Consider the following 26,021-nt stretch of genomic DNA (forward strand, 5'->3'; position numbering starts at 1 on the left):
CTTTCACTTAGCATAATGTTTTCAAGGTTCATCAAAGTTGTAACATGTATTAATTAGGATTCTTTTTTATGGCCAAGTAATATTCATTGTGTTCCATTGTATAGATAGACCACAATACCATATTTTGTTTATCCATTCATTATTTAATGGACATTTGGGTCATTTCTACCTTTTGGCTATTGTGAATAATACTGCTATAAATATTCAAGTGTTTGTGTGGATATGTTTTCATTTTTCTTGGCTATATATTTAGAAGTGGAATTGCTCCATGTTTAACTTTTGAGGAATTATCAGACTGTTTTCCAAAGTAACCACACCATTTTCCATTCTCATCAGTGGTTTATAAGGGTTCTGATTTCTCCACATCCTTACCAACATTCTTCATTATCTGTCTCTTTGATTACAGCCTTTCAAGTAGGTGTGAGTTGGTATCTCATTGTTGTTTTGATTTGCGTTTCCTTGATGATTAATGATGTTGAGCATCCTTTCATGTGCTTTTTGGCCATTTGTATATCTTCTTTGGAGACATGTCTATTCAGATCTTTTGCCCATTTTTAAATTGGGTTATTTATCTTTTTATTATTGAGGGTTATGTGTACTTTATATATTCTAGATACAAGTTCTTGTCCAATATATGAATTGCTAATATTTTCCTCTCATTCCATGAGCTGTTTTTTAACTTTCTTGATAGTATCATTTGACACACAAATGTTTTTAATTTTGGTGAAGTCCAATTTATCTATTTTGTTGTTGTTGTTGCTTGTGCTTTTGGTGTCATATCTAAAACAAAAGTGCTAAATCCAAGATCATGAAGATTTAATCTTGTCTTTTCTAATATTTTATTACTTTAGCTTGTACAAAATGGATGTTTGATCCATTTTGAATTAATTTATTTATATAGTGTGAGGTAGGGGTCCAAAATAATTATTTTGCATGTGGCTATCCAGTTGTCCTAGCACCATTTGTTGAAAAGACTATTCTCTCCCAACTGAATTATTTTGACATACTTGCAGGAAATAAATTAAGTATAAATGTGGGGGGTTGTTTTTGGATTCTCAATTCTATTCCATTGATCTATATGTCCATCCTTATGTCAGCACCATACTGTTGATTACTGTTTCTTGTAGTAAGTTTTGAAATGAGGGCTTCCCTGGTGGCGCAGTGGTTGAGAGTCTGCCTGCCGATGCAGGGGACACGGGTTCGTGCCCCGGTCCGGGAAGATCCCACATGATTTTCCCGTGAGCCATGGCCACTGAGCCTGCGCGTCCAGAGCCTGTGCTCCGCAACGGGAGAGGCCACAACAGTGAGAGGCCCACGTACCGCCAAAAAACAAAGAAGATTGTTTTAGCTATTCTGCGTCTCTTGAGTTTCCATATGAATTTTAGGATCAGCTTGTTAATTTCTACAAAGCAGTCACTTTTGGATTCTGAGAGTAACTGTATTAAATCTATGGATCGATTTGGAGATTAATGCTATCATAACAATATTGTTTCCTATCCATGAACATGAGTTGTCTTTTCATTTATCTAAATCCTTAATTTCTTTCAAATATATTTGAATATATTTCAGAATATATTTTTCACTTCTTTTGTTAAATTCATTCCTAAGTATTTTATTTTTGATGCTATTGTAAATGAATTTTTTTAAATTTCATTTTCAGATTGTTTATTGCAAGTGTATAAAAGCGCAATTGACCTTTTCCAACTGATCTTGTATTCCACAACCTTGCTGAACTCATACATCAGACATAGATTTTTTAGTGGATTCTTTAGGACTTTCTTACAATATCTTGTCATTTGGAAAGAGAGTTAGTTCTTTTCTAGTCTTCCCTGGCTGGAACTTTCAATACAGTGTTAAATACAAGTGGCAAGAGTAAATATCCTTGTCTTCTTCCTTATCATATGGGGAAAGCATCTAGTCTTTCACCATTAAATATGTCGTTAGCTGTGGGGTTTTTTATAGATACTCTTTGTGAGGTTAAGGAATTTCCTTAAACTAATCCTAGTTTGTTGGGTGTTTTAATCGTAAAACTGTTTTGGATTTTCTCAAGTAATTTTAGTATGTTTATTGAAATGATCATGCTTTTTCCTTTATTCCATTCATATGGTGTATCATACTGATTAATTTTCATATGTTGAACCAACCTGCGTTCCCGGGATAAATCCCACTTGGTCATGGTATAATACCCTTTTTATATGCTGCTGGATTCAGTTTTCTAGTATTTTATTGAGGAGAATCTTTCATCAATATTCATACAGTATACTGGCAAATATATTACATTTCAATACATTATAGGCATATGTATATACACATACAATTATATATATAATATTTATACATCATTATTATATGTAATATATAATATTTTATTTTTTTTAAAAAAAGATTTATTTATCTATTTATTACTTATTTATTTATTTTGGCCGGGTCGGGTCTTAGTTGCATTGCAGCACATGGGATCTTCGTTGAGGCATGCAGGATCTTTTCGTTGTGGTGTGTGGGCTTCTCTCTACTTGTGGCAGTGCAGGTTTTCTCTTCTCTAGTTGTGGCGTGCAGGCTCCAGGACGTGTGAGCTGTGTAGTTTGCGGCACATGGGCTCTCTCATTGAGGCACGTGAGCTCAGTAGTTGGGGCACGCAGACTTAGTTGCCCTGCAGCATGTGGGATCTTAGTTCCTTGACCAGGGATCGAACCTGCATCCCCTGCATTGGAAGGCAGATTATTTACCACTGGACCACCGGGAAGTCCCAGTATATAATATTTTAAAACAATTATGTATTTTATTTTATTTTTATTGAAGTATAGTTGATTTACAATATTGCATTCGTTTCATGTGTACAGCATAGTGACTCAGTTTTTTTTTATTTTTTGCAGATCATATTCCACTAGAGGTTATTACAAGATATTGTATATAATTCCCTGTGCTATATAGTAAATCCTTGTTGCTTATCTATTTTATGCATAGTAGTTTATATTTATTAACCCCATATTTCTAATTTGTTCCCCCTCCTCTTTGGTCACCATAACTTTGTTTTCTATGTCTGTGAGTCTGTTTCTGTTTTGTGTATAGATTCATTTGTATAGATTCCACATATGAGTGCTATCATATAGTATTTGCCTGTCTCAATTATTTCATTAGGCATATTCTCTGGATCCATCCATGTTGCTGCAAATGGCAATATTTCATTCTTTTTTATGGCTGAGTAATATTCTATTGTGAATATATATCACATCTTCTTAAGCCAGTCCTCTGTTGATGGGCTTGTGGGTTGTTTTCATGTCTTGGCTATTGTAAATAATGCTGCTATGAACATTGAGGTGCATGTATCTTTTTAATTTGAGTTTTTGTTTTTTCCAGATATATATCCAGGAGTGGAATTGCTAGATCATATGGTAGCTCTATAGGTAGTTTTTTTTTTTTTCCATTTCTTTTTATTTTATTTTTTGGTAGTTTTTTTAAGGAAACTCCATACTGTTTTCCATAGTGGCTGCACCAATTTATATTCCCACCAACAGTGTGGGAGGGTTCCCTTTTCTCCACATCCTCTCCAGCATTTTATTATTTGTAAACTTTTTGATGATAGCCATTCTGACTGGTGTGAGGTGATCTCTCTCTGTGGTTTTGATCTGCTTATCTCTAATAATTGGTGATGTTAAGCATCTTTTCATGTGCCTATTGGCCATCTGTATGTCTTCTTTGGAAAAATGTCTGTTTAGGTCTTCTGCCCATTTTTTCATTGGGTTGTTTGTTTTTTCACTATTGAGTTGTATGGCAATAATGTACTGAGTTTTATGACAACTATATATACACACTATATATATAATATACACTATATATATATATGTGTGTGGTGTATTTTAAAAGAAGAAAGAAGAAGCAAAGAACACATTTAATATTTTGTGGTATTTTCTTTGAATTTCCTACTGACAGTTCAGAAAAATATTTAGACCAATTTTCTTTTAGATTATTATGGTTTATTTCCACCATTAACTCTGATCCTGAGAATTCATTTCAGTATTTGGTCAGAAGCAATGACATTGTTTTTTCAAATTATTCAGCAAATATTCCCAATAATTCATTGTATAATTCTTCCTTTCCCTACTTTCATCATGTAATAAAGTAATACATGTAAAAAGCCCTGTTTCTCTACCATATTGTTCGTATTTGTGTCATGGTCTCTTTCTTATTTCCCCTCAGGATTCAGTGCAGTCTATATCAAAATATCAATAGCATTTTTCACAGAAATAGAACAAATAAGTCAAAAATTTGTATGGAAACACAAAAGAACCCAAATAGCCAAAACAATCTTGAGAAAAAAGAACAAAGCTGAAGCCATTACATTTCCTGATTTCAAACTATACTTAAAGCTAGAGTAATCAAAACAGTATGGTACTGTTACAAATACAGACACATAGTTCATTAGAACAGAACTGAGAGCCCAGAAATAACCTGTCACTTAAATGGTCAATTAATCTATGACAAAGGAGGTAAGAATATACAATAGGGAAAAGACAGCCTCTTCAACGAAAGGTGTTGGGAAAACTGAATAGCTACTCATAACATATATAAAAATAAACTCAAAATAGGTTAAAGAGCTAAATGTAAGACCAGAAACCATGAAACTCCTAGTAGAAAATAAATATAGGCAGTATACTTTTTGACCTCAGTCTTAGCAATATTTGTTTGGATATGTCTTCTCAGGCAAGGAAAACAAAAGCAAAAATAAACAAATGGGACTTTATCAAACTAAAAAGCTTTTGCACAGTGAAGGAAATTATCAACAAAATGAAAAGTAGCCTACTCGAGAGACGATATTCCCAAATTATATATCTGACAAGGGGTTAATATCCAATATACAAAAAACACATACAACTAAAAAAAAACAACAACAAAGACCCCCCAAAAAACAAAACAAACAAACCCACACAACCCAATTAAACGATGGGCAGAAGACCTGAACAGACATTTTTCCAAAAACGACATACAGATGACCAAGAGATACATGAAAAGATACTCAACATCACTAATCATCAGGGAAATGCAAATCAAAACTATAATGACCTCATATCTGTCAGAATGACTAACATCAAAGAGACAACAAATAACAAGTGTTGGTGAGGATGTGGAGAAAATGAAAACCTTGTGCACTATCAGTGGATTGTAAACTGGTGCAACCACTATGGAAAACAGTATGGAGTTTCCTTAAAAAATTAAAAATAGAACTGCCATGTGATCCAGCCATTTCATTTCTGGGTATTTACTCAAAGAAAACAAAAAACACTAGTTGGAAAAGATATATACACTCTAATGTTCATTGCAGCATTATTTACAATAGCCAAGATATGGAAGCAATGTAAATGTCCACTGACAGATGAATGGATAAAGAAAATGTTAAATTAAAAATTAAATGAAAACAGACTCATAGCTACAGAGAACAAATGGGTGGTTGCCAGAAGGAAGGAAGGTAGGGGGGTGAGAGAAGTAAGTGTAGGAATTTAAAGGTACAAACCTCCAGGTGTATAATAAATAAGTCATGGGAATGTAACATACAGTATAAGAAATGTGGTCAATAATATTTGTGATAACTTTGTGTGGGAACAGATGGTTACTAGACTTATGGTGGGGATCATTTCAAAATATACACAAATGTCATATCATTACATAGTATACCTGAAACTAATAAAATACTGTACCTCAACTATATTTCAATTAAAAAAAGAATATAGAGGAAATGATTTTACTAAAAATCTGAAAACTTTTTAAATAATGTGATGAATGTTACTATGTTATTAGAAAAAAATAAAAAAGATCTGAGAGGATATGGCCCAAATGTTACAATAGTTATCTCTTCATCTTGGTTATTTAGGATGGAGGGTAGGGGAGAGGATGTGTGGAATAAAAGGAATTTTCACTTAAAAAATTTATTCTCGGGGCTTCCCTGGTGGCGCAGTGGGTGAGAGTCCGCCTGCCGATGACGGGGACATGGGTTCGTGCCCCGGTCCGGGAAGATCCCACATGCTGCGGAGCGGCTGCGCCTGTGAGCCGTGGCTGCTGAGCCTTAAGTTGTTTCCATATCTTGGCTATGGTAAATAGTGCTGTTATGAGGATTGGATGCATGTATCTTTTTAAATTAGTGTTTTCATTTTCTTTGGATATATACCCATGAGTAGAATTGCTGATCATATGGTAGTTCTATTTTTAGTTTTCTGAGGAAACATCATACTGTTTTCCATACTGGCTTCACCAATTCACATTTCCATCAACAGTGTACCAGGTATCCCTTTTCTCCAGATCTTTGTCAACATTTGTTTTTTTTTTCAACATTTGTTATTGAAGATATCCATTGTGACAGGTGTGAGGTGATATTGTGGTTTTGATTTGCATTTCTCTGATGATTAGAGAGCATCTTTTCATCCTCCTGTTGGCCGTTTGTGTGTCTTCTTTGGAAAATATGTTTATTCAGGTATTTTGCCCATTTTAAAATCATGTTGTTTGTTTCTTTGGTATTGAGTTATATGAACTTTATATATTTTGAATATTAAGCCCTTATCGGTCATATAATTTGTAAATGTTTTCTCCCATTTAGTAGGTTGTATTTATATTTTGTCATGGTTTCCTTTGCTGTGCAAAAGCTTTTAAGTTTAATTAGGTCCCTTTTGTTTATTTTTGCTTTTGTTTCCCTTGCCTTAGGAGATAGATTTTAAAAATTGTTATGATTTATGTCAGAGTTTTTTCCCTATGTTTTTTTCTAGGAGTTTTATGGTTTCCATTCTTACATTTAGATCTTTAATCCATTTTGAGTTTATTTTTGTATATGGTGTTAGAGAATGTTCTAATTTCATTCTTTTACATGTAACTGTTCAGTTTTCCCAGCATCATTTTGAAGAGACTATCTATTACCCATTTTATATTCTTGCCTCCTTTGTCATAGATTAATTGATCATGGGTGCATGGGTTTATTTCTGGGCTCTGTATTCTGTTCCATTGAGCAACTGATCAATGTGTCTGGTTTTGTCCCAGTACCATACTGTGTTGATTACTGTAGCTTTGTAATATAGTCTGAAGTTTGGGAACATAATACCTCCAGCTTTGTTCCTTCTTATCAAGTTTCGTTTGGCTATTCAGGATCTATTGTGGTTCCATGTAAAATTTAGAATTATTTGTTCTAATTCTGTGAAAAATATTATGGGTATTTTGATATGGATTGCATTAAATCTGTAGATTTCTTTGGGTTGTAGGGGCATTTTAACAATATTAATTCTTCCAATCCATGAAAATGGGATAGCTTTCCATTTCTTTGTATCACCTTCAGTTTTCTTCATCAATGTCTTATAGTTTTCAGAGTATAGGTATTTTACCTCCTTGGTTAAGTTTATTCCTAGTTATTTTATTCTTTTTTTTTCTTTTTTTTTTTTTTGTGGTACACGGGCCTCTCACTGTCGTGGCCTCTCCCGTTGCAGAGCACAGGCTCCGGACACGCAGGCTCAGCAGCCATGGCTCACGGGCCTAGCCGCTCCACGGCATGTGGGATCTTCCCGGACCAGGGCACGAACCCATGTCCCCTGCATCAGCAGGCGGACTCTCAACCACTGCGCCACCAGGGAAGCCCTATTTTATTCTTTTTAGTGTGATTTTAAACTGGTTTGTTTTCTTGCTTTCTCTTTGTGATAGTTCATTATTAGTGTACAGAAAAGCAACAGATTTCTGTATATTAGTCTTGTATCCTGCAACTTTACTAAATTCATGTGTTAGTTCTAATAATAGCTTTTGGGTGGAGACTTTAGCATTTTCTATATATAGGATCATGTTGTCTGCAAACAGTGACAGTTTTATTTACCCCCTTCCAATTTGGATGCCTTTTACTTCTTTTTTTGTCTGATTGCTGTGGCTAGGACTTCCAATACTATGTTAGGTGGAAGTGGTGAAAATGAGCATCCCTATCTTTTTCCTGATTTTAGAGGAAAATCTTTCAGCTTTTCACCATTGAGTATTATGTTAGCAGTGGGTTTGTCATATACGGCCTTTATTATGTTAAGATATAATCCCTGGCTTAACAACTCTGATGAGAGTTTGTATCATGAATAGATGTTGAATTTTGTCAAAAGCTTTTCTAGCTTCTATTGAGATGATAGTGTGATTTTTATCTGTCTTTTTGTTAATGTGGTGTATCACACTGGTTGATTTGAAGATATTGAAACATCCTTATATCCCTGTAATGAATCCCACTTGATCATGGAGTATGATCCTTTTATATACTGTTGAATTTGGTTTGCTAATATTTTGTTGAGGCATTTTGCATCTATATTCATCAGAGACATTGGCCTGTAATTTTCTTTTTTTTGTAGTGTCATGGTCTGATTTTGGTATCAGGGTAATGGAGCCTTTGTAGAATGAATTTGGGAGTGTTCCCCTCTCTTCAATTTTTTTGGAATAGTTTGAGAAGAATAGGTATTAGCTCTTCTTTATATGTTTGGTGGAATTCCTCTGTGAAGCTGTCTAGTCCTGGACTATTGTTTCTTGGGAGTTTTTTGATTACTGATTCAATTTGGTTACTGGTAAACAATCTGTTCATATTGTCTATTTCTTCCTGATTCAGTCTTGCGGAGATTGTGTGTTTTCAGAAATGTATCCATTTCTTCTAGGTTATCCAGTTTGTTGACATATAACTGTTCATAGTATTCCCTTATTTATTTATTATTTTTGGCTCTGCCATGCAGCATGCAGGATCTTAGTTCCCCAACCAGTGATAAAACCCGTGCCTCCTGCATTGGGAGCACGAAGTCTTAACCACTGGACCACCAGTGAAGTCCCCCTTTATGAGTTTTTTAATGTCTGTGATATCAGTTGTAATTTCTTCTCTTTCATTTCTTGTTTTGTTTATTTGGGTCCTCTCTCTTTTTTTCCTAATGAGCCTGGCTAAAGGCTTATTAATTTTGTTTAGCTTTTCAGAAAAACAGCTCTGATTTTCATTGATTTTTTTTTTTTTGGTGGGGGTGTCTCTATTTCTTATTTCTTTTCTGATCTTCATTATTTCATTCCTTCTGCTGACTTTGGACTTTGTTCTTCTTTTTCTAATTCCTTTAGATGGTATGTTAGGTTGTTTGAGATTTTTCTTGTTTCTTGGTGTGGGCCTGTATCACTATAAACTTCCCTCTTAGGACTGCTTTTGCATAGACCCATATATTTTGGAAAGTTGTGTTTTTATTTTCATTTGTCTGGAGGTATTTTCTGACTTCCTCTTTGATTTCTTCATTGACCCATTGGTTTTTAGTAGCATGTTGTTTAGTCTCCATGTGTTTGTGTTTTTCCCATTTTTTTTCCTGTAATTTATTTCTAGTTTCATACCATTGTGGTTGGAACAATTGCTCAATATAATTTCTATCCTCTTAAATTTGTTGAGGCTTGTTTTGTGGCCTAGCATGTGATCTATCCTGGAGAATGTTCCATGTATACTTGAAAAGGATGTATATTCTACTGTTTTTGAATGTAATGTCCTGTAGATATATACTAAGTCCAACTTGACTATTGTGTCATTTAAGACCACTGTTTCCTTATTGATTTTCTGTCTGGATGATCTGTCATGTAAATGAGGTGTTATGTAAATGAGGTGTTAAATTTCTCAATTATTATTGTCAATTTCTTTCTTTATGTTTGTTAATATGTGCTTTATATATTTAGTGCTCCTATATTAGGTGCATATATGTTAATGCACATATATGTTAAATATAATCTCTTCTGGTATTAATCCCTTTCTCATTATATAATGCCCTTCTTTATCTTTTGTTATAGACTTTGTTTTAAAAATCTACTTTGTCTGATAGGAGTATTGCTACTGTAGCTTTCTTGTCATTTCCATTTGTATGGAATATATTTTTCCATCCCCTCATTTTCAGTCTGTGTGTCTTTAGTTCTGAAGTGAGTCTCCTATAAGCTGCATATAGATGGGTGTTGTTTTTTTATCTAATCAAGCCGCCCTATGTCTTTTGTTGGAGCATTTAGTCCATTGACATTTAAAGTGATTATTGATAGTTATGTACTTATGGCCATCTTGTTAACTTGTTTTCTGGTTATTTTTGTAGTTCTTCTCTCTTCTTTTCTTCTTCTTTTAGTTTCCTCCCTTGTGATTTGATGATTTTCTTTGGTGCTATGCTTCTGTTCCTCTCTCTCTAGTTTTTGCGTATCTGTGGTAGGTTTTTGATTTGTGGTAACCATAGGGTTCATATATGTTGACCTATAACTATTCTACTTGTTGTAAATTTATACTCAGTTGAGTTCAAACATGTTCTAAATGATCTACATTTTTTACTCCCCTCCCTATTTTTGTGTTTTTCATGTCCTATTTTATAACATCATGTTTATCCCTTAAATGTTTGTTGTAGTTATAGGTGATTTTATAATTTTTGTCTTTTAACACATTATTGATGGGGGGATTTTTGCAGAAACTAACACCAGTGGCTGTAATCTGTCTCCAGTCAAAAATGTGTTAATCTTGGGCTTCCCTGGTAGCGCAGTGGTTGAGAGTCCGCCTGCCGATACAGGGGACACGGGTTCGTGCCCCAGTCCGGGAAGATCCCCCATGCCGCGGAGTGGCTGGGCCCGGGAGCCATGGCCGCTGAGCCTGCGCTTCCGGAGCCTGTGCTCCGCAACGGGAGAGGCCACAGCAGTGAGAGGCCTGCATACCGCAAAAAAAAAAAAAAAAAAAAAAAAAAAAAAAAAAAAAAAAAAAAAAAAAAAGGATTAATCTTTATACTCTCTTATTTAAGTGGTTGATCCACAGCCTTTACTATATATTTGCCTGTACTAGTGGGATTTTTCCTTTTCCATAAATTCTTGTAGCATTTTCTTTTCTACTTAAAGACGACACTTTAACATTTCTCTTAGGGTTGGTTTAGTATTGATGAACTCTTTTAATTTTCACATGTCTGAAAACTTCTTTATCTCTCCTTCAATTCCGAATGATAACCTTGCTGGGTAGAATTTCCTAGATTTCTTTTTTCCTTTCAGCACTTTAAATATACCATGTCACTCCCTTCTGGCCTTCAAAGCTTCTGCAGAAAAATCATTTGATAGCTTTATGTGGGGGATCCCTTGTATGTGACTCTTTGTTTTCTCTTGCCATTTAGTATATTCTCTTTAACTTTTACCATTTTAATTATGATATGTCTTGGTGTATGCTTCTTTGGATTCATCTTGTTTGTGACTCTGTGTACTTTCTGTACCTGTATATCTGTTTCCTTCTTCAGGTTTGGGAAGTTTTCAGCCATATATTCATCAAATACATTTTCAATCCCTTTCTCTTTCTCTTCTCCTTCTGGTACCCCTATAATGTGAATGTTAGTATGCTTGATTGTTCTAGTGGTCCCTTAAATGGTTCTCTTTTTTAAGATTTGTTTTTCTTTTTGCTGCTCTGTTAGGTGATATCTATTTTCCTATCTTCAGATCCCTTTTGTGTTCTGTATCAGCTAGTCTGTAGGTAATTCATTTTAGTGTGTTTTTCATTTCAGTTATTGTATTCTTCAGCTCTGTTTTGTTTTTAATTTTCTAGTTTCTAGTTTAAATTCTCACTGTGGTCATTTATTCTTTTCCCTAGTTCAGTTAACATTCTTATTACTAATGCTTTGAACTCTTTATTTGGTAAATTATTTATCTCTGTTTCCTTAGTTGTTTTTTCAGGAGTTTTCTCTTGTTCTTTCAAGTGAAACAAATCCATATGTCTTCTCACTTTGTTTAATTTTCTCTGTCTCTATGAAATTAGGTGAAACAGTTACCTATCCAAGTCTTGAAGGGGTGTCCTTATGTGGGAGCATTCCTATGCAGTCTGTGTGTGTCTGGTTACTTTGGTGGGAGAGCTGGATTTGAGTGAGCACTGGCCATGTCTTCCCCCTTGTGTGCTGGCAGCTATCACCTTGGTATGAGGTGGCACTGGAGATGGAGGGGCTAGAGCCAGAGTTAGGTGTGAGCTGGGCCTTCTCCTATGTTCAGTGGCTGTTACTGACCTATCGGGTCCCAAGGTGCTAATGCAGAAACCCTGAGGTTTGGGTCCAAGCTAGGTTTGTTCCCTCTAACTGTGCACTCTCCCCTCCCCTAGCAATGGTACCTTCACCCCAGAGGGAAGCAGCACTGGAGCAAAAAGGTCCAGAGTGGGCACTCAGTGTGAGCCAGGACATGCATTGCCAGTCCCAGCACACCAGCCATAGCTTGAGGCTGCTTTGTATTTGTCACTTCTGCAAACACCAGTAATGACCACCCTTGCCTTGTTTGGATGCCGTACGAGGTCTGAGCCAACTCTGTCCCACAACTGCATACTCTCCTTAGCAATAGCAGCCTTCCCGCTAGTGTGGAGCTGCTCCAGAGCCAGAGGTTAGGGTTAGAGCAGGTGCTCTAGTGGGCTGGGTTGCTTGCTGGGGTGGTCTTGGGGACCTGGCACAAGTCCCAGGCTATTTCAGTCTGCTTCCTCTGCCTTGTTCTTGGGAGTAAGCAAGCACATGTGTACTCTTCATGAGTAGAGCCTGGGTTTCTTATAGCTCTCCTGTTAAACCCACTGGTTTTCAAATTGGCTAAGGGGACTCATCTTACCACTGTCAAACCTTAGGGCTGAGGTGCCCAATATGTGATTCGAACTGCTCACTCCCCAGGGAGGATCTCTGAACCTGTGTAATCCTCCTCCTCTTTGTGTCTCCTTCCAGGGATACAGGTCCTAACCTGATCATTTTTCTTCCATTCCTACCCCATCTTTCCTACAGCCTTGGTTGTACAAGTCTTTCTGCCAGTCTCCAGTTCGTTTTCAGTGAGAATTGTTCCATATAGATTTTTTCCTTTTTTTTTTTAACACTTTTCTTTTTAAAAAATAGTTATTTCTTTATTTTTATTTTTGACTGTGTCAGGTCCTTGTTGCAGTGCATGCGCTTCTCTCTAGTTGTGGCATGTGGGTTTTCTCTCTCTAGTTGTGGCATGTGGGTTTTCTCTCTCTAGTTGTGGTGTGCAGGCTCCAGGGTGCATGGGCACTCTAGTTGAGGTGTGTGAGCTCAGTAGTTGTGGTGCATGGGCTTAGTTGCCCCATTGCATGTGGGATCTTAGTTCCCTGACCAGAGATCGAACCCAGGTCCCCTGCATTGGAAGGCATATTCTTTACCACTGGACCACCAGGGAAGTCCCTAGATGTATTTTTGATGTGTTCATGGGGAGAGGGGTCAGCTTAGCATTCTCCTACTCCACCATTTTGATCAACTCCCCTCTATAAGTGTTTTTAAGTACAATGTCTAGCGCACAATAAAAAATAACCAGGTACCCAAGGAAACATGACAACATAACTGAGAACCAGCAGGAACAATAGAGAACAGAAACAGACCCTAGGGTCCATTAGGTTTATCAGAATAGACTTTAAAATAAATATGTTTACCATATTCAAGAAGGTAAAAGACAATATTGAAAGTTTTTGGAGATACAGAACAAAAAATACTTGAAAATGTTACCAAATATAACCTAGAAATGAAAAATGAATAGCTGGAATTAAAACTCAGATTAGACACATTAGAACAAAAGAAACTATTGAGAGTAAAGCACAAAGAGTCAAAAGGATTGAAATTATAGGTGAAAGGGTAAGAATCATAAAGGTTGATTTGTGAAAAAAACCCATATATATGTACAGTTGAATCCCAGAAGTAGAGGAGAGAAACTAAGAGACATTGGAAGAGGTAATAGCTGAGAATTGTCTAAAAACTGATGAAAGATAAGTTTAAAATTCATAACTTCCTACAAACTCTAAACAGGATAAACCAAAAGAAATGCACAGCCAGGTCCATCACAGAAAATTTTCTGAAAAGGAAAGATAAAGAGAAAAGAATTTTTAAATTAGCCAGGGATGTGGAGGAAACAGCCAGGGGAGGACAGATTGCTTTCAAAGGACCAATAACTAGCCTAAGAGCCAACAGCTAACTTCTAAACAGGAACAATGGAAGGCAGGCTTCCCTGGTGGCACAGTGGTTAAGAACCCTCCTGCCAATGCAGGGGACACGGGTTCAAGCCCTGGTCTGGGAAGATCCCACATGCTGTGGAGCAACTAAGCCCATGTGCCACAGCTACTGAGCCTGAGCTCTAGAGCCCGCGTGCCACAACTACTGAAGCCTGTGCGCCTAGAGCCCGTGCAGAAGCCACAGCAGTGAGAAGCCCGTGCACCACAATGAAGAATAGCCCCCGTCACCGCAACTAGAGGAAGCCTGTGCACAGCAACAAAGACAAGGCAGCCAAAAAAAAAAAAAAAAAACACAATGGAAGGCAGAAGACAATGGTATAATAAGTTCAAGGCACTGAAAGAAAATAACAACCAAACTAGACATTCATATGCAGTGAAAACATTCTTCCATAATTAAGGGGAAATAAAGACATTTTCAGACAAACAAAAACTGAGAGGGCTTCCCTGGTGGCGCAGTGGTTGAGAGTCCGCCTGCTGATGCAGGGGACACGTGTTCGTGCCCCACTCCGGGAGGATCCCACATGCCGCGGAGCGGCTGGGCCTGTGAGCCATGGCTGCTGAGCCTGTGCGTCCGGAGCCTGTGCTCTGCAACAGGAGAGGCCACAACAGTGAGAGGCCCGCATACCAAAAAAAAAAAAAAAAAAAAAAAAAAAAAAAAAAACTGAGAGAATTAGTCACAAGCACATCTACACTAAAGGGAACACTAAAGGGGATCCCAATTGGAAATGTAAATAGCAGTGAAAACAAAGAGATTTAAACATTTGGGTAAATATAAATGAGTATTTACTGCATAAGCAGTAATAATAAAGACTTCTGGTCTTTATAGTATGCAGAAAAATACACAATAGTATATTAGGAGAGATAAAATATTGGTAAATTGTTCTAAGATTCTAGCATTTTCTGGGAATAGGGTAAAAGTAGCCATAAATATCAGATTTTGATAAATCACAAATGTAATAAATGTTAACTTCTAAGAGTCTGTTAAAATAGTAAGTAATTCCCGAGGTAATCATGGGTGAATTCATCTAATAATTGGAAATTTGACTAAGCTAGATAAATTTTAATGAAATATATACTTCACAAGACATAGCCCCATTTTAGGTAATTAAAATTTGAATAATTGGAACTTATTTAGGGTTCTATCACTTATGGCTATTTTACCTTTTTTACTATAATTTTTAAGAAGCCAATGGTTTCCCAAAGGATTTGTTTAAAAATGTTAAATTTTATGTGTTTAATTCTTAACCAAAAATAAAATGTTATTAAACATATGCAAAATAGCTGAATGTCAAGTAACCAGTTATACAGCCAGCTCATTTACACTGAATTAGTAATTTGCTCAAACAGTCTGCAATTTATGTTAAGTAAAGATTATCTTATGTTATACATTCACATAATGACATAAATGTCTCATTCTCTTCTCTGTAAATGTTATTATTATATTAAATTTCAGTTCTTTTCCACTGTTAGCCTCTTAGAGTAATTCCATATAAGGCTGTAGTTTTCATTATACTTTTGCTGGCACTGTCATTGAGAGAATATTCAACCTAAAAATTAAATAAGTATTAAAAAATACATATTTTGGAACAGGGGTTGGAAAACTATGGTGCATGGGTCAAAACTGGCCTGCTTCTGTTTTTTACGTGTCCTGCAGCTACGAATGGTTTCTGCATTTTTAAATGGTTGGAGAGAAACAAATCAAAGACCAGTATTTCATAGCATGTGAAAATTATGTGAAATTCAAATATCAGTGTCCATGAATAAAACTTTATGAGAACATAGCTGTACTCATCTGTTTACATATTATCTATGGCTGCTTTGAGTGTTTGCAACAGAGATTGTAAGGCCTGCAAAGCCTAAAATGTTTATTTTCTGGTCCTTTTCAGAAGAAGTTTGCCAACCCCTGTTTTAGAACATGAGAAAATGTGAAGGTCTTCAGAGATTGAGTTAGTATATCTAACTGAAACAGGAACTTTATGTTTTGGCTTTGAGCATTGGTTTGTAATGTTGACTTAATAAACTCTTATGTGCAGTTTATAAAAAAAAACACGTAGGATTCTCTTGGCTTCAACAAGCTGTGTAATACCCTGCATAAAATATGACAAGCACTGTGATAAACTTATTTATTATTATTATTTTTTTGCGGTACGCGGGCCTCTCACTGTTGTGTCCTCTCCCGTTGCGGAGCACAGGCTCTGGACGTGCAGGCTCAGCGGCCATGGCTCACGGGCCCAGCCACTCCGCGGCATGTGGGATCTTCCCGGACCGGGGCACGAACCCATGTCCCCTGCATTGGCAGATGGACTCTCAACCACTGCGCCACCAGGGAAGCCCGATAAACTTATTTTTTAAATATAAAAAGGCTCTTGTGCATTGTAAACTTTTATATCTTTTTAATGTATTATGCCTTTATAAAATCTTAATACCAAATATTTATGAAATATGTCAGATACTAGTTTTCCTGTATTGTAGACACTAAACAGTAACCTGGTTGAATGCATTTGTTCTGAATCTGTCTAGCCAATTACTTTTATATTCCACTTTTATATTTCCACATTCATCAAATAATTTTCAACTCTCTGAAATAAGTAAAGACTTAAATTTTAGTTCCATCTTGGCCACTGACTTGCTTTGTCAACTCAATGTACTTCTCTAGGCTTCTCAGTTTTCCTTTTAGTAACCTGTCCTTGTCTGTATTGTATATTAGAGTATTTGATCTCTTGGTAGAAAAGAATTTCTGCAAATCCAGTGTTTTTGTTATCCTTCATTGGAATACTCACATATAAAGTTTTCAATTAAAAAAAATATTCAGCAGTTTCCCTGAGCATATTAAGGGCCTCATCACAAATCTAGGCTAAACACAAAGCATGTGTAAAACCCAGCAGCCTCTCTAAGTACAGTGAGTCTGTGGTGTTTGCCGTCTTACTGTTCATTGTTTCCTGAACTTGTTGCCTATAAGAGGCTGCTTTTGCAGTATTCCCCACTAACATTTGCTTCTGCTGTCATGGCATCTTTCCACCCAACATTTTCTTGTTTACTGTGAGTCAGAAAATTATCTGCAATAGAGAACTTAGCTTATCCCACTAGAGACTTCAGGCTCAGCTGAAGTACTAAGGAGATTCTGGAGCAAAGTCTAGACATGAGTAACTGCTAAGAGACATCAGTATGTTTGTTCTGTTATGCCCAAAGGCTTAGGTGACTGCTCCCTGAGCAATGAAGAGATCTGGCTCTGTATAAGAGCTGAATTTGCAGAAACTGGAGGTGAATTAATTGTTAAAAATTGTTGAATTCAAATAATACCACTAAATTAGGAGCATATGTAAATCACTAAAGTGTGAGTTTTACAGCACTGTCAAAAGAATCTTTAATAGTAAAAACTGAATTTTTCTCAGTAAGAAAAGAGGGTCAGATCAATAAGGAAAGTCATAGAAACAGGACTACAAATGATAGAAATAAAGAAAAAACCAACATAGGCATTAGGCCTAGGAAAAGGTCAGATTTGTGCTGTGTGTCTATGACATGAAAAAAAAAATCCTGCAAATGGGACCTTAACTTTGATCTTGATATTTATTGTTAGAAAGTGCCAGGATAAGAAATATTGTATGTACAATTACACCGTCAGGCCTGGAAAAGTATTCTAATAGAGTAGAGAGGAGAGGAGGACTTGAGGAAACAGAAAATGGAATCAACTGACTTTACATTAAAAAAAAGAAAGATATCAAAAGAAAAAAAGAATAAAGGACAGAAATTTTAGAGAATTAAACATATATAAGTATACTGACAAGAAATGTGCATTCATCTTAGTGATTTTGCAGTGTTATTGCTGATATGGTTTATAAGATGCTTTGAACAAGGATCAAGTCATAGAATTTCACCTTCTATAATGTCTGTTTATGGAAGAAGGAGTTTGCAAAGTCAGCATGGGTCAGCTCGCAGCATACTACCAAAGATATCATGATTTCTCCAAGTTAGAGTACTCACAAGATTAAGCCATAGCCTGGAGATGCTTCTGTCTGAGAGAAACAATGGTGATAGGGCTTCCCTGCTGGGATTACTATCCTGATTATCAGAGAACCATTGTTTCTCTCTGCTCCTGGGCATCAAATACACTGACCCCCTCAACTTCAAATAACCTCCCACCAGTACTGAGAGCATTCTCTGGCTCGTGCTCGCCTTCTCTAAAACCAAAGGCACTTGGCCGTAAGCCAGTTCTTAGTATTACAGTCCTTGGCACATTTCCATCAGCACTGAACTTTAACACACACACACTCACATCTCAACACAATTTGCAAGCTTGATTCACTTTTTTTTAGCATTAAAAAAGAAAATTTCTAGTATACCTTTTAATGACAATTTCTATCTCTTGTCACTGAACTATCTAAGAAAAGCCTCATGTTGGCTTTTTGAAAATGGAAATTCTTCAAGGATAAGAATCAAAAAAAGAACTCACTTTCAAGCAAATCACATTATTACAAAATATGAGCATATAAGGACTATTCTTAGCCAAATTTCTTAGGATAGACCTTTATCCTAAAATTCTATCAAATTTCAAATAATTCTAATAAATTTATGAGGTGTATATGTATTTATTTTCCTTGGCTTTGTTTGAATGGGACCGACCTCCCTCTTCCTCCTTTTAAGCAATATTAAACTCCCTTATGAAAAAGAGTTACAATTCTAGATATTTGCCCACTGGCAATAGAATTGCATCAACCATTGGGATATTTGCATTTTATACTTTTGATAATTTATTTACCACCCACTTTGTTTTTCCTCTTTTTAGTACAGCTGTGTTCCCTCCCCACCCAAATATGGCCTGAGTCCTGATCCACAGAGTAAACTAACTTCATTACAGCCGTTGTCTGTAATGAAGCCGTTCATTACAGCCGTTGTCTGTCTCTTTCCTCTTCCACCAGGCTCCAACCTTCTCAGGGATCTTGGGTCATGGCTGAAGCAGTGAGGAGTAGCAAAGAGAGAACTGGAAGTCTGGAGCCTCAGATTCTGGCCTACTGAGACTAACTGGCTGTTACCTAATTAAAGTGAGTCACACCTGTGGGCCTCATACAGTAACCAGGTTAGACTGTCATTTAACATTTCCCCTTCTAAATTCTATGATTTTCATGCTATTTTCTGGTTCCACTGTTTCTAGAAGGGGGGGAGAAATCTAAAAATCTGAACAATGGCTTTCTGAAAACAGACCATCTAGCAAGAGAATTATAATCTTATTATTCATTCATTGCTCAGTGAATGTTTATTGAACACTTACTGTCCCTCAGGCTCTCTGCTGACTAGGCACTGAGTGATAATTATTCTTACTTTTGTTCATTCTCAAATGGTTTTTATAGAGGTGCAATTCACATAACATAAAATTAAGCATTTTAGAGTAAACAATTTAGTGCATTTAGTATATTCATAATGTTGTACAACCACTACATCTTAGTTCTAAAATATGTTCACCCCTCCAGAAAGAAACCCCATGGCTGTTAAATCATCAGTCTGAATTGTCTTCTCTCCCTACCCCTATTAACCACTAATCTGATTTCTGTGTCTATGGAGTTATCTATTTTGGACATTTCATATAAAATGTGACCTTTTTCATCTAGCTTCTTTCGCTTATCATAATACTTTTCAGGTTTATCCACATTGTAGCATGTACCAGTATTTCACTCCTTTTTCTGGCTAAATAATATTCCACTGTATATACCTACCACAATTCATTTACTCATTTACCTATTGGTGGACATTTGTGCTGTTTTCTCCTTTTGGCTGTTGTGAATAGTGCTGCTGTTCACTGAACATACATGTATATCAAGCAGTTTTTAATACCTAGTAAATATGGCTCAAATACACAGTTTATGGTCAGGACTCTTATAAATACTTTTGGAAGTAGTTAACTGTCTTCCTGAACTGGATTCAATCAAAGCCACTACTTTGTCATCTAATCTCTGACTTCTCTCATTTCTTTGTTCCTGGTTTTACTACTCAATAAATTGAGAAAATATATAGAGTATCTCCTAATACTTGATGTGTTCCTATAAATGTATAAGTATAAAACTAGAATCCAACAAATGTCCTTATAATCAATGCCACATACAGTCATATAAACAAGGAGCCATTAACATCAGAAAAAGAAAAGACCATGTTTTACAAAATGTTTCCAACTGACCAATTACTTACTGGAAAAGGGAGTAATATGAAAGTGCCAGGTTATTGCTATTCAGATCAGTTAGGGCAGCAAAGATGTACTGTATATATTTTTCTTCTTTAAATTACAACTTGTGGGAAACTTTTCTTTTCTTCACTATACAATAATTTAATAAGAACTGGGTTTATTTTTACTTTTATTTTTGTTTTTCTGTCCAGAGACCAAATCACAAAATCACTCAAACTGATGGTGTAATTTTTAGATATAGCTTAATAAATACTTCATGCCAATTCCTGGTCCTTGATATCCAAGACATCTGTGGTTTTATTCAATTTTCTCTGCTTACCAGTCTTAGTGATCCGTGTACTGTTTCTATTGATTTATTGGTTCAGTGTAACTTTGTAGGACCTACAGTGCTTGGCAAAAGCCAGTCCTCACATTAACACACACACAGATACTCACACTCGCACTAAGTGCTCTCTTATTTTCTTCATCAGCCTAGATTTTAGCTTCATATGGTTCACAAATTTTGAGCTATTTGTTTTTAATATCTTACTATAAGTTCTGGCTTGGACTACCTATAGGCTTAAAATTGATATAAAGAAATTTTGCATGCTAACAAAGAGATATTACCTTGGTGAGTCACTAAAATCTTTTATTTTTCCAAAATAGAAATTATTAATTATTCCCAGTGTGGTACATTAACTGCTCTGGCCAGTGTTAATTCTTTCAGTCCAATAATAAATGCATTCTCTCTTTACATACACAAAATGCTGCAGCTGCCATTTATCCACTCAGTAGAGAAAAAAGAGTCAAATTAGTTCTTTGAATTGAGTTCTGTTAAGACTTTAGATCAGATAGACAGAAACTGAATCTAGGTATTAAATAGAATCTGACTGGACATATGACTTACATTTATGGTAAATTATTGGCATTGAGTTTTATGAGGTATTTGTGCTCATGAGAAGCCATGCATTAAATGTAATTTTTTTTTTTTTTTTTTTTTTGGCAGAGACGCGCAGGCTCAGCGGCCATGGCTCACGGGGCCAGCCGTTCCGCAGCATGTGGGATCTTCCCGGACCGGGGCATGAACCCGTGATCCCTGCAGGCGGACTCTCAACCACTGCGCCACCAGGGAAGCCCTAAATGTAATTTTTAAGTGTTGAATCACCTTAAATATATTAGCGGATACAATAACTGAAGAAATATCATCTTGACATCTCTTTTAAAGCAAAGAATCATCAAGAAAAGTATATTATTTCTTAATTATTGATCTATTTTGCAAAGTTAGATTTTCACATTGAGTTTGTTTCAAAAGCAAGGTGCTAATATCTTCATAAAACTTCCCATTTACATAGTTCTTTACTTTCCAAACATTTTCTCACCTATTATTTTACTCATGCAGTTGTACTGTGTAATAATAAGTACAACTGCTTTTATCTACACACAAGTCAGATATCCTAAGGTCTTGCTGCTCTAAGTGTGATCTGAGAACCAGCATCATCATCAAATGAGTCTGTTAGAAATGCAGAATCACCACCCTAGACCTACTGAATTAGAATATGATTAAGAGATATTGAGTGGTTCGCCCTGGGTTTTTTGATAGTAAATCTGGGGCTGAAACTCAGATATTCTACTGATCTGCAGCTCAGAAATCTGTCATCTGACTGTTCTAAATTATAATGAACAAGTAACATGAGTGTGAGAGAATGCCCTTCCAGTAAAAATTAGTCTGGCATTTCTATTGTGTCCATGATATATAAGTCATCAGTTACATTAAACAACAAAACATGTAGGATCCAGGAAACAAGGCCTGGATGCAGATAGAGAGATTTGATGGGTCTTAGGAGGACCATCTGTTTTCTTTGTCAGATTTTTCACCATCAATTTTATTAGCACTGAGAATGATATAACTAACTTTGCTTTCTTTAACATACAAATAGAATAGGAATTAACACTAAACCAGAAGTTAAAAAGGAATAAAATGCACGCTAAGTTTAACAAACAGCTCTCAGTATACTACGTTGTAGCATTTTCCATGGACACATTAATACCTTTTACAAAGATAATGCTTTCTTTCCTTAGGTTCTCATTGCCATGAGTAAAATATTAATGAGACCCACCTTTTTGAACAAAAATAATCTTCCCCTCTGGCTTACCAAGTGTTTTTATGGTAAGATCTTATCTCAGGAAAGTATCTTTTTTTAAAATTGCAAATATGAGTGGTGATATATTAATATGATAATAAATGGTAATTGGGTTTGCTGGGGTTTGTCTATCTGATTGGGATAGAACAGGGCCCTCTAGAAATAATTCCCAATTCCAGGGGTTTATAAATGTACATCAGGTAGTCAGTAGTGGAAGGAGTCACACAGAGCAGAAAGGTGAAATGTTAGGGGCATACCTGGGGACTGTATAAACAAGACATTAAAATCCTATAATGCTTTACACTTGCAGGGTGTTTTCTCTTGTTTGTTTTTCATGGTAATGAGATTTCTGGGTTCACAGTGAAGGTAGGGGAGACCAAAAGAGGCAGGAAAAGTCTGAGAGGGCAGATGCTTGAGCCCAGCCAAGGGAGATGCTGCAAACTTGGAACAACCTTGGGATTCTGTCTAGGAAAGCTCTTTGGGATGACTGCCTGGCTCTGGAGCAACCGTGAGAGGAAAGGGCCATCCCTGAGGTGCAGTCCCATAAGACTTTGATCTACCTGCTCAAGATGGCTCTCTCTTTATTGGCTTAGGACAGTGAAATTCCCTAAGAGAATATCTTTTTTTGTTTGTTTTTTTTAAAGAAGAATGAATATTTTAAAGTCCTTTTAGGTCTCTTTTACTGTTTCTTCCTAGTTTACCCAAGAGAAGGGCTTCCTGACAAAAAAGAACTTTAAGTACAGGAATGGATTACAAGGGAGGTTGTGAAATCATGACTGAGACATTTAAAAATAAAATAGCATCTAATGGCTTTGGGATGATTAGCTAGACATTGTCTAAAGGCAGGATGATGGAAGAGAAATTTCTTTAGTATTTCAGTTCAGCAACTCACAGGCATATGCAAGACTTGTGTTTAAAATTAGACTTTAGTGTTGAGTTTCTAAACATTTCAGAATTTTACAAAAGTATGTTTGAGATTTTGTGCTTGAAATAGTAGTTTGGCTTGCAAGAGCTACAGTGTAAAGATGCCTAACGAAACAATTATATTCATATATTCAAGATGAGTCTTAGGTATTATGTATTATCAGAAATCAATATTTACTTTTGTGTCTTTTTAAAAATTCAATTACTCTGTGTATGTGCTTCTATGGTGCTTCATACACTATGATTATAAATTATATTTATATCCAAAGTATAAACATCATATGGTAAAGACGGATGGAGTCTTAGTGAATTATAGAGAAATGAGAAAAAAATTTTAACTTCTCTATCATTAAAGTCCTTTCTTGCTTCCTTTTTTTGCATGTTTTAGATACTTTAACTATGGAGAGTGATTCAAGTTAAGTTACTCTTAAGTTGGAAAGTATGCAAATTTAGCAGACTTCGGTCAAGGCTGTTTTACACATTTTGTAAATGATCCATTTATGATACTAAATGCAACTTATAGAAAATATTTTCTAATACATTTAGAATGCATTTATAGCATTTAAAGAAGGTTCTATAATTCATTCATCCTGATTTTTGAATTATATTAATTAAAACAGTAAATAACAATATACCATTAGTGACATATTCCTTTTTATTAAAATTAAAGTGCTTACATGTTAAAAGAAACTTCTTAAAGTATCTTATATGTCACATCTGCCTAAGCTTTGTAATATATATTTCTATATATGACTTACTTATATGAATAAGTAAATATTGAGAATTCTGTTTGGGACTAATGTATAAACTAATCAATTTATATTTTCATATACAACTATGTAGATATATGTATACAAAGATTTTTAAAAAACAGTCTCAGTTTGCACATGATGTTTCAGCCCCCAAGAGGGAAGAATAAACATTATTTTTATAATACTATAGTATGCATCTATTGAAAAAAATTCATGTATAAGTGGACCCATGTAGTTCAAACCCATGTTGTTCAAGGGTCAACTGTATATACACAATATAAGTAGATTTATAATGTACATTTGTATGTGTATCCATCCCCTAAAAACCCCCAGATATACACACACCATACATATGCCAAAGAAAAGGAAAATTAATAAGACCATGAATCTTGGACTATTCTTCATCATTGCTTCCTTTAAAATAGAATCTATTCATTAATTTTAAAAATAAACTGAACAAAACTATTTAATCCAAGGAAGTGCTTACTGAGCATAGATCTGTGATAAGTTTGTACAAAATATGGGAATTCATATTAGATAAAGAAGCATTTATTAAGGACGGTTACCACTTTGGGTATGTCCAGCATTTGACTTAAAATCATAAAATAATTGTTTTGTACTTCAAAAGAGGCTCCAATTAGTGAATGTGTCAGTTGAACTTTCTTGGCCTATGTGGCGTCATCCATTTCTCTGACATACTTGTGGAAGCAGTTATTTTAAGGATTCAGCTTTTATATTGGTTTAGATCTTTTAAAAAATATCTTTTTACATCACAAAGTGAAAAGGAGGTTTAGCACATCACCATGTTTTTTTAATTGAGATACACAAAAGAAGTGTCCATAATCCCACCATTTAAATTTTACCCCATCCCTATCCTCCTGCTCCCACCATTTATTAGCAGTCCAAGAAGAGCCCTCTGTTTATAATTTGGTGCTATAAATTCTTTTCAATTTTCCCTTTCATACAGCTATATTAATCAATCTATCTACACAAGTTTTACAGAAATGGATCAGACTAGCCATATTGATCTATAACATAGGTTTTCCCCTTACTTATATATCTGGACATATTTCCATATCATCATACATAGATTTCCTCACTTTCAATAACTATTGCATTCCATTGTATGGGTGTATCATAATCTGTGTAGGTATTTTCCATTGATATTTAAATTGTTAACTATAGATGTTTTTCTTTTACAGTACTGAAAACACTATTTCAGGGAATAACATGTAGCTTTATGTGGTTGTGTAGCATGTATGTAAGATGTATCTCTCCACAGACTAGTTCTTGCTAAGGTCACCATAACCAGCATGACACTGGAGCCACTGGGACGTTGCTTTTCCTTAGCACACTTTCGACCATCCTCTCTGTTCCTTGGAAGTTTCTCTGCTTTTCCTCCTACCTCTTTTGTTGTTCCTTCTAAGTCTACTTCGCCACCACCTCTTCTTCAATGCAAACTCCTCAAGCTCAGTCTAGGCACTCTTTTCTTTGCATATTATATTTTACCTCTAGACAACCTCATCAATGACCAAGGCTTTAATTACCATGTATACAGGAATGGCACCCATATTTATATCTTCACCCTTGACTCTCTGGATTCCAAAAGCATGTATATTGCAACATGTTTATTACTTTTTAGATTACTTTTGATTTATTTTTCTACTCCATACCTCTCTTCATTATCCTAGACCCATGACTCCTACTGCTGCAAACTCATTTTATCTGAAATCAAACTCATAATTCCATCAAACATAGTCCTCCCCAGTAATTTCTATTTTATTGAATGGTACTGGCATCCAAAAAGTTGCACAATAGAAATAACTACCCATATATAATTCATTATCAAGCATGGTTTTACCCCTAAATGTTTCTTCAATTCATCAATTTCTCCCTATCTCCACTGCTACCCAATTAATTCATGCTACAACCATCTCTTGCCACTGCCATGTCTTCCTAATTAAGTTCTATCTTTATCTACCTACTCTTGCCCCTCTCTAATCAAGTTTCCATTTATAGCCAGATTGACCTTCCCTCCTCACTTTCTGCCTTTCAGCCACACCAGCCTTCTTTCAATTCCT

The sequence above is a fragment of the Lipotes vexillifer genome, unplaced genomic scaffold (genome assembly GCF_000442215.2).
Source record: "Lipotes vexillifer unplaced genomic scaffold, Lipotes_vexillifer_v1.1 scaffold967, whole genome shotgun sequence".
In the NCBI taxonomy this organism is placed as follows: domain Eukaryota; kingdom Metazoa; phylum Chordata; class Mammalia; order Artiodactyla; family Lipotidae; genus Lipotes; species Lipotes vexillifer.